The following is a 15,470-nucleotide window of genomic DNA, read 5'->3' on the forward strand; positions in this document are numbered from 1 at the left end:
CGGGGGCCTGACCGCATCCCACTGGCGGGGAGGCTGGGGGATGGAGGTGGAAGGGGGTGAGGAAACCTTCTCCCTCGGACAAGTTGGTGCCCCGCAGGGGGCCCGCAGAGTTATTTCCTCCTCGAAGGGTCCGAAGCCCCCCGCCCCCTCCGGTGACCCCTCCCGGAAAACCCGCCCCGCGGGACATCGGGCCGGGAAATCCGCAGAGCGGGCGCTCTGTCTGTCTGTCTGTCCATCTGTGTGTCCGTCCGTCTGTGTGTCCGTCTGTCCATCTGTGTGTCCGTCCGTCTGTGTGTCCGTCTGTCCATCTGTGTGTCCGTCCGCCCGTCTGTCTGTCTGTCCTTCCATCTGTATGTCCGTCTATCCGTCCTCCGGCCGGGAAATCCGCAGAGCGGGACACGCGTGTGTCCCCGTGTCCCCGTGGGTCCTCCCGCCCTCCGACCGGGAAATCCGCAGACAGAGAGTCGGATTTGGGTCGCTCCGGACCGCAGCGTGGCTTTTAGTGGCAAGGGTCCGGGCTGGGGAGGCAGAGGGCGTGGGCTCTAATCCCGGCTCCGCCACTTGTCGGCTGGGTAACTTTGGCAAGTCACTTCACTTCTCTGGGCCTCAGTGACCTCATTTGTAAAGAGGGGATTAAGACCGTGAACCCCAGGAGGGACAACCTGATTATCTTCTATCTACCCCAGCTCTTAGAACAGTGGTTGATACATTATTAGCACTTAACAAATGTCATCATCATTTTCATTATCATCATTATCATCATCATTCTGGAGCTCCCTGGCCCCTGGTGAGGAGCTGATCCCATCCAGTCTGGTGGTGGGGGTAGGGAAGGGGAGAAGAGGGGGTTCCCCGTCTTTGGGGCATGAAGAAGAGGAGTCACGGGGATCGGGGAGGGAGGGGACGAGGTCCTTGGAGCCCGACAGGAAGTTTTGCGGGTTTCTGGTGTGGACGTGGGGGCGTGCGTGGGGGCGTGCGGGTCCCCCGAGGGGATGTCCAACTGTGTGGGGCGGCGTGGGCCGATGGATTCCCACGCGTGGGAGGTGTAGTGGCCTAGCGGCAGGCCGCTCCACCAGCTCATCGTGGTCAGCGGAATCAGCGGGGCCCAGCGGTAACACGTTCTGCGGTGGTGGGGGACGGGGATGGGACAGGACAAGACTCTTCCCTGGGCCCTGGGGGGGCCGGGTAGGAGCGGGTCTTCCCTGAGCCTGGGGAGGGAGGGAGGGAGTGAGGGAAGGAGGGAGGCAGGATGGATGGTTGGTTGGGAGGGGCCTTGTGGCTCTTCCCTGGCCTCAGAAGCGGGTGAGGGTGTTTGTACTTTCCAAGCGCTTAGTACAGTGCTCTGGGTTTTGTTTAGTTCTGTTTTGCTTGGCTGGCTGTCTCCCCCATTTAGACTGTAAGCCCGTTATTGGGCAGGGATTGTCTCTATCTGTTGCCGAATTGTACATTCCAGGTGCTTAGTACAGTGCTCTGCACACAGTAAGCGCTCAATAAATACTATTGAATGAATGAATAAATAAATACGATTGAATGAATGGTGGGCAGATCTTCCCCAGACCTGGAGAGGGAGAGATGAAAAGGGCTTGTAGCTCTCTCTCCTGGCCCCCCGGTGCAGGGGGAGGGTTCGTGCAGCTCTCTTCGGGACCTCAGTAATAATAATAATAATAACAATTATGACATTTGTTAAGCACTTACTATGTGCCAAGCACTGTACTAAGCACGGAGGTGTTTACAAGTAAATCGGGTTGGACACAGTCCCTGTCCCACCTGGGGCTCACAGACTCAATCGCCATTTTACAGATGAGGTAATTGAGGCACAAAAAAGTTAAGCAACTTGCCCAAGGTCACCCAGCAGACAAGTGGTGGAGCCAGGATTAGAACACATGACCTTCCGACTCCCAGACCCATGTTCTGCCCACTGTGCCATGCTGCTTCTATGTTAGGGAGGTGGAGAACTGGGATGGGATGTGACTCCGGGGTTGTCTTCAGCCCTGAGAGGGTGGGGTGGAGGGATGATGGAGAAACGACGGTAGCTCGGGAACTGGCCTTAACCTTGGGAAACGGAAGGAGGGAGGGACAAAGAGAAGGAGGGAGGAGAGGTACTGACGCCCTCTTATCGTGGCCCTCTTATCGCTGTCCTCTGCCTGCCAACCTGAGCCAGGGCAAGCCTACCCACCGAGGAGTGGAGTTGACGGGAGGGTGTGGGGCGGGGGGAGCACCAGCCATACGCAGATCTGATCCCTTGTTTGGGTGCATAGTGCAAAATCAGGTCAATCGATCTTTAGATGGTAATGGGAGACTGCAATAAAATCAGTCCAACAATGGAATTTATTGAATGTTTGCTGTGGGCAGAGCACACAGAGAATATGAGAGTTGGTAGACATGTTCCCTGCCAACAGGTAGCTTACAGACTAGAGGGAGAGACGGGAATTAAAATAAATTGCAGTAGGAGAAATGGGAGAGTACGGGGCTATGTATATAGGTGTAGAAGCGGCATGGTGAGAAGAAGCAGTGGGGCTTAGTGGAGAGCACAGGGGCCTGAGAATCAGATGGACCTGTGTTCTAATCCCAGCTCCACCACACGTCTGCTGCAAAACCTCGGGCAGGTCATTTAAATTATCTGAGCCTCAGTTACCTCATCTGTGAAATGAGGATTAAGAGTGTGAGGGACTGTCCAACCCAATTAACTTATGTCTTCACCAATGCTGAGAACAGTGCTTAACACATAGGAAGTGCTTAAGAAGTATTCCCCCCGTTTCCCTCTCCTCCTCCCTGTCTCCCTTCCCCTCCCCTCAGCACTGTGCTCATCTGCTCATTTGTATATATTTTTATTACCCTATTTATTTTGTTAATGAGATGTACTTCCCCTTGATTCTATTTATTGCTATTGTTTTTGTCTGTCTGTCTCCCCCGATTAGACTGTAAGCCCATCAATGGGCAGGGATTATTTCTATCTGTTGTGGAATTGTACATTCCAAGCTCTTAGTACAGTGCTCTGCACATAGTAAGCGCTCAAAAAATACCTCTGAATGAATGAATACAAGTAAAATTATTATTATTATGTCCTGTGAGGCTGGAAGTAAGCTGAACATCCAGTGTTTAAACGGTGCAGATCCAAGTGCATAAGTGATGTGGAAGGGAGGGAAAATAGGGGAAATGAGAACTTAGTCAGGGAAGAGCTTTTGGAGGAGGTTTGATTTTAGTAGAGGTTTGAAGGTGGGGAGAGTGGCGGTCTGTTGGATACGAAGAGGGAGGGAGTTCTAGGGCAAGGGGTCAGTAGTGAGACACATGAGATGGAGGTACAGTGAATAGGTCGGTGATATAACACCTTCACCTTCACCATATCACCAAGATCCGCCCTTTCCTCTCCATCCAAACTGCTATCGTGCTGGTACAAGCTCTCATAATATCCCAACCGGATTACTGTGTCAGCCTCCTCTCGGATCTCCCTTCCTCCTGTCTCTCCCCACTCCAGTCTATTCTTCATTCCGCTGCCTGGATCATCTTCCAACAGAAACGCTCTGGGCATGTCACTTCCCTCCTCAAAAACCTTCAGTGGTTGCCTATCAACCTTTGCACGAAACAAAACCTTCTCACTCTAGGCTTCAAGGCTCTCCATCACCTTGCCCCCTCCTACCTCTCCTCCCTTCTCTCTTTCTAGTGCCCAGCCCATACACTCCGCTCCTCTGCCGCGCACCTCCTCACGGTCCCCCATTCACACCTATCCCGCCATCGACCCCTGGCCCACATCCTACCGCTGGAATGCCGTCCCTCCTCCCCTCCGCCAAACTAACTCTCTTCCCCTCTTCAAAGCCCTACTGAGAGCTCACCTCCTCCAGGAGGCCTTTCCAGACTGAGCCCCCCCTTTCCCTCTGCTCCCCCTCCCCTCCTCTGCTTCCCCCCACCCTCTGCTCTTCCCCCTTCCCCTCCCCTCAGCACTGTGCTCATTTGTATATATTATTTATTACCCTATTTATTTTGTTAATGAGGTGTGTATCTCCTTGATTCTTTTAATCTTGATGATGTTGTCTTGTTTTTGTTTTGTTCTATTTTGCTTTGCTGTCTGCCTTCCCCCTTTGGACTGTGAGCCTGTCAATGGGCAGGGATCGTCTCTATCTTTTGCCAAATTGTACATTCCAAGTGTTTAGTACAGTGTTATGCACATAGTAAGTGCTCAATAAATACTATTGAATGATTGAATGAATAACAGTGAAATGTGAGGGTACTGTCTTCCAGTAGAGTTGGTAGACACTAATCCAGCCCATAAAATGCTACAGTCTTCAGGGGGAAACCAATATTAACACGCATTACAGATAGGGGAAATGACAGGGTATCAGGATCTGTACGCTGGGGCTGGGTTGAGTTTCAAAGTGCTCATGGGGTAGCAGAGGCCTTGCAGAGGGAAGGTGAGTACGGTGGGGAGCTAGGAGTTAGTCAGGGAAGGCCTCTTAGAGGAGACGTGATTTCAGGAAGACTTTGAAGAAGAGGAGAATGGTGGTCTGTCGGATATGAAGGAGAAGGGGAGGAGGAAGGGGGTGAGTGGGCAGTGAGAAAGATGATATGGAAGTAGGTTGTAGGTGAGTAGGTTGGTGTTGGAAGAGAGAAGTGTGCGGGCTGGGTGTAGTCGGGGAAAGGAGCGAGGTTAGGCAGAGGGGGCGGAGGTTGGGCTGGCTTCTTCCCTCTGGGGTCTCCTGGTACACCCACCTGGAGACCCCCAGAGGCCTGCTGGAGACAGACCCATGATTCTAACCCCCGTGGCCACTGGTGACAGACAGAGCCCATGCTTTGCTGGAGGAGAACCAGGTCAAAGCCAGGTCAGAGGTCAAAGCATGCCGGTTCGGTGGCTCAGCCAATTCGTCTGCTCAGGCCCTCCAGCCGCTGAGTGGCTCATGCCGTCTAGCCCTGAAGACTGTCCAGCAGGCTCGGAGAGTCCAGCCCCATAGACCATCCAGTGCCTCAGACCATCCAGTGGTGCAGACTGTCCAGCTACTCAGACCGCCCAGTGGCTCAGACTCGTCCATCTGTGCAGACCATTCAGCCACACAGATCGTCCAGTCACTCAGCCAGTGCGGGCACTCAGACCATCCATGGTCACAGGCCATCCAATGGCTCAGATCATTCAGCTATTCAGACTGCCCAGCAGCTCAGGCCATCCAGACGCACAGACTGACCACTGGTTGAGACCGCCCAGCTGCTCAGACAATCCAACCAAGCAGACCCTCCAGCCATGCAGACTGTTCAGTGGTTGAAACTGCCCACCCTGGCCTGGGCCTGGCAGTTGAGTTCCTTTCAGTCAGGCTGCTGTCTGTCTCTCTGGTCTCTGGGAACACCAGCCCCGCATCTAAGCGGGTGACCCGATTGTTCGAATGTAATCACTTTGATTCCTGCTTTGTGGATGTAATAGGCTGGAGCTTGGAGGTGCTAAATAGCTCTTGGGAAAGTTTTACCAGCTTAAAATATGTTTATCACATTACTAAGGTGATGCCAATTTGCATTCCCGACCTACTTTCACCTCTGCCTCGAAACGGAAGAACGGGCTTCACGCTTAGCTCACTGCAGCTGCAGTGACGGTATTTGCTGAGCTCCCACTGGGGGTAGTGCATTGTACTAAGCAGTTTGGAAAGTCAAATCCAAAAGAGAGACACATTCCCTGTTCACAGGGAGCTCGCACTCTAACTGGGGAGACCGAAGTTAAAATGATTACAAGTAATCAGAATAGGTAATGGAATGAACATATACTAATAAGTGCAGATGATGGGGCTAAGTAAATTCACAAGTGCTGGAAATGGCTGATGGGTTCATATGACTTGGGTGGAATCCTGGGAATTGAAGAGGAAAGGCTTGTTGGAGGAGGTGGGGATTTAGGAGGGTTATAAATGTGAGAAGAGCTGTGGCCTGTCAGAGTGGGGTGGGAGTGAGGGAGTTCCAGTCTCGGGGAATGGGTGAATGAGGGGGTGGAGGTGGGAGAGTCGAGAATGAAGCCCAGCTAGAAGGTTGGCTTGGGAGAAGCCAAGACAGCTGAGTGGGGAAGAGCAGATGGGTCAGCAGGGGTGAGTTGGTGGAGAGCCAGGGAGCTGATTGTGAGGAATTTGGGATTGATATAGAGGGACATGGGAAATCAGTGGAGGTTTTTGAGGAAAGGAGGGATGTGTAATACTAATAATGATTGGTAAGCGCTTACTTATACTAAGTGCTGGGGTAGATTCGGCGCAGCCAAATCAGTAACAATCCCTGTCCCATATGGCACTCACCATCTAAGGGGGAGGAAGAACAGGTATTGAATCCCCATTTTACAGATGAGGAAACTGAGGCACAGAGAAGTTAAGTGTCTTGCCAAAGGCCCCACAGCAGACAATTGGTGCAGCGAGGATTAAAATCCAGAACCTCTGACTCTCAGGTTTATACTCTTCCCACTAATCCACAGTGCTACACGGTGCCAAATGATGCTTCAAGGAGATGATCTATACTTCGGCATGTAGTACAAACTGGAGAGGGGAGAGGCTGGAGGCAGGAAGACCAACAAAGAGGCTGATGAAGTAGCCTACCTCAGGTAGGACCAGAGTTTGTAGCAGAGTGGAGAGGAAGGAAGATCCGATCCGGGACATGTCGTGTGCCATCAGAACTGTCGGTATTTGAACATGTGAATTGAAGGAGAGTGAAAAGACTGGGGTGCCTGGAGCTAGTGGGTCGAGTGAGGAGACTAGACCACAGCAGGACACTCAGGCAGCCTTCAAAGGTGATTAGGAACGGGACCCAACAGTTGGGCAGGAATGCCCCAGGTCTTGTGTCTCTAATCGTGTGGTAGTGGGGGAGGTGGGTGACAAGCATGCAGAGAGACCCACCTGGAAGGCAGCTGTCAGCAGGAAGATCTGGATGGCCAGACCAAGTTTCCAAAGCAGCCACAATCAATCAATCAACCAGTGGTATTTATCGAGTGCTTTTTGATGATATTTTAAAAAATGGTATGTGTTCAGAGCTTATAATGTGTCAGACACTGTACTAGGCACAGAGGTAGATACAAGCTAATCAGTTTGGACATACAGTCCGTCTCCCACCTAGGGCTCCCAAAATTAATCCCCATTTTACAATTGAGGAAACTGAGGCACAGAGAGGTAAAGTGACTTGCCCAAGGTCACCCAGCAGACAAGTGGCAGAGCCAGGACTAGAACCCAAGTCCTTCTGACTCCCAGACCCATGCTCTGTCCATTAGGCCATGCTGTTTCTCCTCAGCACTTACTTCTGTGCCAGGCACTATTGTAAGCACTGGGGTAGATATGAACTAATCAGGTTGGACACAGTCCTGTGCCACATGGGACTCACAGTCTTACCCCCCATTTCACAGATGAAACTGAGGCACAGAGAAGTTGAGTGACTTTCCCAAGGTCACACAGCAGACAAGCAGCAGATTCAGGATTAGAACCCAGGCCCCTCTGACTCCCAGGCCCCAGCTCTACCCACTAGGTCATTCTGCATCTCATTAGAGCGGCATGATGTAGTGGATAGAGCATGGGCCTGGGAGTCAGAAGGTCATGGGTTCTAATGCCAGCTCTGCCACTTGTCTGCTGCGTGACCTTGGGCAAGTCACTTTACTTCTCTGTACCTCAGTTACCTCATCTGTAAAATGGGGATTGAGACTGTGTCCAACCCGATTCACTTGTATCCACCCCAGCGCTTAGTAGAGTGCCTGGCACATAATAAGCACTTAATAAATACCATAATAATTGCGGTACTTAGTGCTTGGGAGAGAACAGTCTAACAGAGTTGGAAGATGCAATCCCTGCCCACAACAAGTTTACAGTCTAGAGGGGCCTGGCCACAGGTACTGCGAGTGAGTGGCTGGGGAGGCCAGGGTGGTCTACATGTGTGCTCAGGACAGAGGGGTTCCGCTCTGGGCACGCATTTGGTCTGTTGAGCTCACTGGCGCTGCCAGGGAGAAGATCTTGGGGCTGTTCTGAAGACGGGGAGAGAAGGCATCTTTAAACCCGGACAGATCCGTGGGGGTTTTTCCACTGGTGGGGCCAGCAACGCTGTTTGATCTTTCTTGCTGATGCCCCGAATGCTGTCACCTCCCACCGGAGCACCCGTCTATCCCATGCTCTGCGGCTGGGCCCATCCCTACCCTCGAGGGCAGTGGAAGGAGGTGTTTGGCTTTTGGCAGGCCAGCCTCCGAGACCCGTCCGAGCGCCCAAAAAGGAGCTCTTTGTGTAATGGCCGAGAGGCCGAGTGCTCAGAGGTCATAGAGGAACGCAGGAAAACACGCGCAGGGTGAAATTTCTGAGCTTGGCATCTGAGTCCATTTAAATGGGCAACAGTCGTGGCGCGGTGGCGAGGGAGATGGTTTGTGGCCCAGACTTGTAGGGTGAAAGACCCTACTGTGACACAGAATTTGCATTTCGAAAGGTGGTACCCTATTCCAACTAATGACTGATCACTGGTGAACCATGTAGCCAATCCGTGGGGAGAAGACTCCCCCTCCCAGTCCACCAGTTGCCTCCGGCGATTCCACTTGGATGTGGGGCCGGGGCCTGGACCAGCCCCACCCGCCCCCGTGCTAGGGAGAACCTGTCCAGTGCTGAGGGTGCCAAGCCAGCTGTGGGCTGCGGGTGGGTGTGCCCTTGCTTAGAGGAGAGAATCTGGTCTCCTCTGCAGGGATCTTGTGGGGCTGCGGACAGAGTCCCCTCTGTCATTGAGGCTCTTGAGTTAGCGGGACCCCAAAAGGCCTTCCCTGTCTAAGCTCTCTTTTCCTCTTCTTCCACTCCCTTCTGTGCCGCCTTGACTTGGTCTCTTTAGTCATCCCCCCGCCCAGCCCCACACACTTATGTACATATCTGTAATTTTATAAATTTATACTAATGTCTAGACTGTATATATATATGTTAATGTTTAGACTCTGTCCATAGTCGCTGTGGACAGAGACTGTGTCTGTTATATTGTTATAGTGTACTCTCCCCAGCCCTTAGTACAGTGCTCTGCACATTGTGATCATTCAATAAATATGATTGACTGTCTGTTACATCGTTATATTGAATCCTCACTAACATTTCGTACAGTGCTCTGCACTCAGTAAGCACTCAATAAATACGGTTGACTTGTAGTTACCTCATCTGTAAAATGGGAATTGAGACTGTGAGCCCCACTTGGGCTAGGGACTGTGTTCAACCCGATTTGCTTGTATCCACTCCAGTGCTTAGTCAGTACATGGCACATAGTAAGAGCTTGTCATTATTAATTATTCTAGTCAGCTGGAATGCAACATTGTTTGTTTTTACCATGTCCTTAAAATGTTTCCTCTGCCTTCCTCAATTTTGGTTTCCCCATATCAGCTCACCACACAGCAGCTGCTTGTTTTTCCTGCTGTCATCCATTTTCATCCTTTGCCCTCCCCACCCCATCCCCCCCGAAATAGGATCATATTAATGTTCTTTCCCAGATTCACTTCACTCTCTCATTTGGGAAGGAGAAGTCAGCTGGCACCTTGTTGGCCCAGTAGCAGTGGACCCAGCAGGCCACCTAGGGCTTGGGTCTCTTCTACGAGTTTTGAGTACAACGAGGGGCTGAGTCCAGAGGCAGGAGTTTACTCTCCTTGTTGTACTGATGGCTATCAATCTTGACATCAGTTTCTCCTAGGTTTGCTGCCATGTAATCTGGAAATTTCGTTTACGGTACTTGATACATTGACAAGGAATGAGTCTTTGTGCTAAATTCCGGAAGCAGAACCCATCTGTCAGCCATGAGTTTGAATGGCTACTCCATGGTGTGTGCCATCCAGCCCTTGTGGAACCTCACTCTGGTTGCGTTTCGGGCGGGGTTGGAGGGAGGGGCACTGCCTCTGGGGGTCCATGGGAGACTGGGATCCAGGGGACAGAGTCTTCACAGTCGTTTCTCTTATCTGGTGTAGACCCATGAGCCACCTCTAGCTCTTTGGTATTTATTCACTCCTTAAGCATGTGGGAATGCAGGTTTAGTCGAATGTACATTCAATCGCTTCTCCTGATGACGGTATTTGTAAATATGTTTACGTCTGTCTCCTCCCTCAGAGCCAAAGGTCCCTGTGGCCAGAAAGCATTCACTTTCTTTTGAACTGTCCCCAGGGCTGAGTATGCTATAGACAACCACCATCATCCTCCCTGTCTCACAAGTCCGTACCCTTGGCAGTGACCTTAGCTCAACTCTTTCTCTCTCTCTCTCATTCAATGGCATATTCAGTCTGTCACCAAATCCTATCGGTTCTACCTTCACAACATCGATAAAATCCACTCTTTCCTCTCTATCCAAATTGCTACTATGCTGATACCCATAATTATCCTATCCCTCTTCGACTGTTACAGCAACCTCTTTGCTGACCTCCCTACCTCCTTTCTCTCTCCATTCCATTCCTTCCTTCACTCTGCTACCAGATCATTTTTCTAAAGAATCATTCTGTGCATGTCCTCCTGCTTTTTTATCCAACGGTTGCCCATCCACCTCAGCTTCAGACAGAAACTCCTCACCACTGGCGTGAAGGCCCTCAATTAGCTCTCTCCTACCTATCCTTGCAACTCTCCCACTACCATCCAGACTGCACACTTGGCTCTCCTAAAACCAACCGACTTACTGTACTTAGATCTCGTCTCTTGCCATTGACCCCTTGCTCACACCCTTCCCTCTTTATATCCAACAGACTGCCATTCTCTCCCCTCTTCAAAGCCCTCGTAAAATCACATTTCCTCCAGGAAGCCTTCCCTGAATTACCTTTGCCTCCTCATCCTATTCTTTCTCTCCGGGCATCACCTTTGCACTTGAGACCTTAGCCCCAGCAGGCAGAACCGGGACTGGAATTTCCAGAGCTGTGCTCTTTCCCCTGGATCGACAGCAGGTCTGCAATATGCAAGTGTCTCTGGATCTCTGGAGAAATGAGGGACATACATGCGCAGCAAAGGTTATCAGGCCCCAAATGGGTGAGTTTTGAAGGGGACTGATGAACAGTATTTTTATCCAGTGCTTACTGTCTGCAGAGAGCATTGTTCTAAGTGCTTGGGAGAGTACAGTAAAACAGAGTTGGCAGACACATTCCCTGACTATACGGGAGCTTTGTACAGTGCTCAGTACAGTGCTGTGCACACAGTAAGCACTCAATAAATACGATTGACTGATAAGGAGCTCACAGTCTAGAGACTGTTTCCTACATTCCCGGGTAGAAAACCCTTGTCTCCCGCTGATTGCAGCGGGATGGGCCGGACACTGTAATGTTCAATGCAGTTAGCCACTGTGCACCAGACCAAACCATTTTGGATGAGCATGTGCTCACGGAACCTGTGTTGGCAGTCACAATTGTGGCACCACATCCACACTGGCAGCGAGGGCTTCTTGGTGTGAATCCCGGTGCCGACCCCATCCGTGTGAGGCTGTAGTGGTCCTCGAATGATGGGAGAGGGGGATGCTGGTCTGGGGGCTCAGCCGTGGGTGGCTGGAGACAGGGGAGTGCTCTCCATGAGGTCAGCCTGGGCCAAATGTGGGTAGTGTGATCTCTACATTTCCAAGAGGGGATGCTGTTAATGTAACCTCCTCATTGCTCCACAGAGGGGCTGGGGACCTGGTTGGAGCAGGAGAGAGTAGAGTCTGGGGTTTCCATGTGTCCGCTCCGGTCCTCCTGCCAGCCATCGCCGTGACTGCTGGTGCTGGGACATCCCGGGAGCCTGCTGAGAGCTCTGGATTTAATCCAGAGTCTGGGCTGTGTGTAAACTCAGAAACAACAATTCCTGGGCCCCGGGGCTCCTCGTTCGGACAGGAAGGGGCTGGGGCAGGGAGGCTGGCACACGGCTGCCACAGAGACCCTGCACAGGGCTCCCACCTCCTCCCCAATTTGACCCAGATCAACTAACCTTTCTGTGTATTTATCGAGCGCCTGCTGTGTGTGCTGTCTGCTCTGAAATCTTTGCCCACGGCTGCCGATGCCCCTCTCTGAGGGTCCTCCTCCTGCTGTTGCTGAGGTCTCAGAGAGATTCTGTTCAGTTCTGTGAGCCTAGATGGTACCAGTTCTCCCTGCCATCTGTCTGGCAGTGCGAACGTAGGATGGCCTGGTGAAAGGGTGTGGTTGGCTCAGTGCAGACCACCTCCATTGCTACAGTCACAGCTCTGGCACTCAGCCTTGCTGGCAGAGGGACGCACCTTCCCCCTCTTGGCCATCAGTGTCCGAGCAGCCAGGGCCCAGGCAAGGGGCCGGACTGGGTCTCCAAGGGTGAGTCGTGCTGACGGGCAAGAGAGATTCCACCTCAATGACCCTTACACTCACAGAGGTGGTCCCACCGCCAGCAACCTTGTCTTCGAACCGAAGGATCTCTGTCCTCCTGCCTGCAAGGCACTGAATTCACAGCATGGCAAAATCCAGCAGAACTTAAGCACATTGAAGCCTCCTTCTAAATGTGTGGCCGGGTGGTGGAAAGAAAAATGATTTACAAATACCCGGAACAGAACGAAAGGTGACTTGACACTTCTTGCTAAAAGGAGTGTGGGAGGATAAATAAATACCTCAGTGTAAGTTAGGTTTACATGAGTGCTTAAGGGTAAGCAATAATAATAATAATAACACATGCCTCAGTGTGTTAGGTTTACATGAGTGCCTAAGGGTACCCAACAATAATAATAATAATCAAAAATAGCAATAATTGTGTTATTTAAGTGCTTATTATGTGCTAGGCACTGTGTTAAGTACTGGGATAGATACAGGGTAATTGGGTTGCACAAAGTACCTGTCCGACATGAGGCTCACAGTCTTAATCCCTATTTTACAGATGAGGTAACTGAGGCACAAAGAAGTGAAGTCACTTGCCCAAGGTCACACAGCAAACAAGTGGCAGAGCTGGGACTAGAACCCTGGTTCTTCTGACTCTCCTGGCCATGCAGCTTCTAAACTAATGATAACCATAGTTGCAGAAGGGCTCTGAGGGCAGAGAGAGCTGTGACCTGGCAGATTGGGTGAGGGAGGGAGGGAGTCCTGGGACAAATGGGGCAGTGTTGAGTAGGGGGCATGGTGAGCAAAGTGAGCTTGGGTGGAGCAAGGAGTTCCTGGGTTGGGGATTGGAGTTGAGCCCTGCCCACTGTGGCCCCGGGTTCTGGGGTTCCGCCTGGCCTGGCCCAGCCCTGTATTTCTGGTGGCCCTGGCTGGGCTCTCTCTAATAAATACAATAATCTTGTGATATTTGTTAAGTGCTTACCTCTGTGCCAGATACTGTACTAAGCGCTGGGGTAGATACAAGATTCATTCGTTCATTCATATTTATGGAGCGCTTATTGTGTGCAGAGCACTGTACTAAGCACTTGGAAAGTACAATACAGCAATAAAGAGAGACAGTCCCTGCCCAAAAGGGGCTTACAGTCTAGAAGGAGGGAGACAGATGTCAAAACAAGATAATCAGATCTCACGTGCATCTCCCAAGTAGGAAGAACAGATATTGAATCCCCATTTTGCAGATGAGGTAACTGAGGCACATAAAAAGGAAGTGACTTGCCTCAGCTCACACAGCTGACAAGCGGCTACTCTGAATCTGTCTGTCGACCGATCAATCAACAACCCAGACTTTAAGTTCCTTGTGGGCAAGGAATGTGTCCACCAACTGTTATTTTGTACGCTTCTAAGCACTTAGTTCAGTGCTCTGCACCTAGTAAGTGCTTAATAAAAACAATTGATTGATTGGTCACAGCTGTTTGCTACAATAAAGAGTCCATCACTCCACCATTGAGAAACATGCAGTTCCAACCTAATTTTTATCGTTCCATTCCTGCGACCTTCTGTGAGAACTGACTTGGGGAGCAGATGGTGGGGAAGGAGCAGAAAGATGTGCCGCTGACAAGCCTTGTTGAATTTGCCAGTGGCAGATTTGATCTTGGGTATGTGCTGACATTTTATTTTTTATGGTACTTGTTAAGCATTTATTATGTGCCAGGCACTGTTCTAAGTGCTGGGGTAGATAGTAACTAAAAAAAGGTTGGACACAGTTCATGTCCTACACTGGGCTCACAGTCTTGATCCCCATTTCACAGCAGAGGTAAGACCCAGAAAAGTAAAATGACTTGCCCAAGAACACACGGCAGACGAGTGGCAGAGCAGGGATTAGAACCCAGGTCCTTCCAACTCCCAGGCCTGTTCTATCCACTAGGCCATGCTGCTTCATTGTGCTCTTTATCTCCGGGGATCTGCTGGCTGGGGGGGCGGGGGAGCGCTGATTGCGTCTGTTATATTAATAATAATAGTAATAATAATGGCATTTGTTAAGCGCTTACTAAGTGCCAGGCACTGTACTAAGCACTTCGATGGATACAAATAAATTGGGTTGGACACAGTCCCTGTCCCATATGGAGCTCGTAGTCTCAATCTCCATTTTACAGATGAGGTAACTGGGTCACAGAGAAGTGAAGTGATTTGCCCAAGGTCATACAGCAGACAAGTGGCAGAGAAGGAATTAGAACCCATGACCTTCTGACTCCCAGGCCTGTGCTTTATCCACTATTCCATTATTTTGTAGCTCTCTTAAGTGCTCAGTACAGTGGTCTGCACACAGTAATCGCTCAATAAATATGATAGATCGGTAGATTGATTGGTTAATAGGTGACTCTAGATTTTTCTGAATTACTTCCCGATCTATCGTAATAATGATAACAGTAGTACATGTTAAGCACTTACTATATGCCAAGCACTGTTCTAAGCTCTGGGGTAGATACAAGTTAAAAAGGTTGGACACAGTCCCTGTTCCACATGGGGCTCACACTCTTAATCCCCATTTTACAGATGAGGTAACAACCCAGAGAAGTTGAGAGACTTGCTCGACGTCACACAGCAGACGTATGGTGGAGCCAGGTTTAGAACCCAGGTCTTTCTGACTCCAGGGCCCATGCTTTACCTACTAAGCCACACTGTTTCTCATGTGAGAAGAAGTATTAGTGAAGCAGCATGGCTCAGTGGAAAGAGCCCGGGCTTGGGAATCAGAGGTCATGGGTTCGAATTCCGGCTCTGCCACTCGTCAGCTGTGTGACTGTGGGCAAGTCACTTCACTTCTCTAGGCCTCAGTTACCTCATCTGTAAAATGGGGATTAACTGTGAGCCTCATGTGGGACAACCTGATTACCCTTTATCTACCCCAGCGCTTAGAACAGTGCTCTGCACATAGTAAGCACTTAACAAATACCAACATTATTATTATGTGCTCATATTTTGCATTCTGTTAATAATAATAATAATTTTGATATTTGTTAAGCGCTTACTGTGTACCAGCACTGTTAATGTAATCAGGTTGTCCCACGTGGGGCTCACAGTCTTAATCCCCAGTTTCCAGATGAGGTAACTGAGGCACAGAGAAGTTCAGTGACTTGCCCAAAGTCACACAGCTGATAAGTGGCTGAGCCGGGATTAGAGCCCATGACCTCAGACTCCCAAGCCCTTGCTCTTTCCCCTGAATCAGGAATGAGAAGAGCAGACCAGCTTGTTTTCGGTTGGAGCC

The sequence above is a fragment of the Ornithorhynchus anatinus genome, chromosome 3 (genome assembly GCF_004115215.2).
Source record: "Ornithorhynchus anatinus isolate Pmale09 chromosome 3, mOrnAna1.pri.v4, whole genome shotgun sequence".
Taxonomy (NCBI): domain Eukaryota; kingdom Metazoa; phylum Chordata; class Mammalia; order Monotremata; family Ornithorhynchidae; genus Ornithorhynchus; species Ornithorhynchus anatinus.